The sequence below is a fragment of the Arabidopsis thaliana genome, chromosome 3, assembly GCF_000001735.4.
Source record: "Arabidopsis thaliana chromosome 3, partial sequence".
In the NCBI taxonomy this organism is placed as follows: Eukaryota; Viridiplantae; Streptophyta; class Magnoliopsida; order Brassicales; family Brassicaceae; genus Arabidopsis; species Arabidopsis thaliana.
Genome location: NC_003074.8, coordinates 14,133,047 through 14,134,680, shown reverse-complemented (window position 1 = coordinate 14,134,680; position 1,634 = coordinate 14,133,047). Strand labels below are relative to the sequence as shown.

The following is a 1,634-nucleotide window of genomic DNA, read 5'->3' as shown; positions in this document are numbered from 1 at the left end:
GACCTTCTCCACATAATCAGGAGGAAAGAACCAGTGAGCCTGATGCGGCACCACATAAATTGTTCTGTAATATGCCAATGCCCACGTCTCGATCAAGTAATACTTCGAGCAAAGACCATAGATACTTACATTCAAGATTGAACGGCTATTCTAATCCATCTAGATCGCTTTATGGTTGCAGCTATAGCATGGACGCACGGGTACTTGTCTATATCAAATTCTCTGCAAGAACAAGTATTCCTTTCCAAGTCCACCAAATAAGAACAACATCAATTCCAATTACGTTGTATTCTTGTCGGAAACTGTTTAGTTCAGTTGCATTTAGCTTTGCACCAATTGGACAGCGCGTATGTAATATATTCTCCACAACATGCACCACTTGCCTTGTGTTCGATGTAGACGCGGAATCTTTGCGATGTGTGTTGAACCACTCAGAAAACTTCTTCAAAATCGCATCGATCATCGGTAACAGATGGTACTTCCTTACTTCTGAAAACACAACGTTCATTGACTCTGCGGAGTTGCTAGTATCTATGTTGTACTTGTCTCCCTAAAAATAGCACCTAGCCCATTTCTCAATCCCAATTGCCCGATCCAGATAGGTGGTTACATTAGGATGCTTTCTCCTAAATTCTGCATACCTAGTGTTGAACTTAGTCGCAGTATAAATATGAGCTAATTCCCTAAATTTGGCCATACCTGCTTCTTTGTCACCTGCCAGCATTTTCTTAATGTTTTGAGACAAATGCCATACACAATGTCCATGTGATGCCTTCGGGAACACATCCGCGACTCCCTTGATGATGCTTCCATGTCTGTCGCTTATGAAAACCAATTTCGGGTCATCCGGTATAATGGAAATCAATTTTCTGAAAAACCAGTTCCAACTAGCATGATTCTCGCTATCAATTACACCAAACGCAATGGGGTAATGAAGATGATTAGGATCCTGAGATGTTGCAATAACTAACATCCCTCCATATATGGTTTTCAGAAAAGTTGCATCGATCACTATAACTTTCCTCATTGCCTTAAACCCTTCAATGCTTGCTCCCAAAACGATGAATAGGAACTTAAACCTGTCATCTGCATCCAATTCCACTTCCGTTATTGTCCCATGATTCACAGACCTTAAAATGTGCAGATAAGCAAACAATAACTTGTAGCTAGTTTCAGGGCTCCCACGCACATCACTAACATGTTTTTTTTTTCCTCTTANAGCTGTGGAGTATGAACAATCCAAACCATGTCTTCCTTTAACAATACTCATTTTTTGTTAAGGTTTCAGAGTATTAAGAGGACCCGGATAGTCCTCATGCAACACATCTGCTACTAATCGCGGTGTGGCTTTTTGTTTTTCATATCTAGTTGCTTCCGGACATCAAGAGCATTTATGTATTTGTGTGTGTTTCTTCACAAACCAAAAATCCGTGCTCGAAGTTTTGGTAACTCTTAAATACCAATCACAACCCAATGATGTTTGACTGCATTCTAACATAAGACGGCCCGGGTCAGATTTAATAGTTTTCACACCAAACACTTCCTCTTTCGAAGCTCTATTAATCAAATCCCATACTGCCTCTTTAGCACGAAATTCTTGACCTACTAAATCACCAATACCATCTTCCCATTCT

General features: G+C 40.2%; 1 pseudogene across 1 annotated transcript; it reads right to left on the bottom strand.

Moving 5' to 3' along the window:
* Nucleotides 1-4: 4 nt before the first annotated feature.
* AT3G34299 lies at nucleotides 5-1,633 on the bottom strand (annotated as a pseudogene; the record flags this gene model as incomplete). The annotated part of the gene is made up of 1 exon: nucleotides 5-1,633.
* Nucleotide 1,634: the final 1 nt, after the last annotated feature.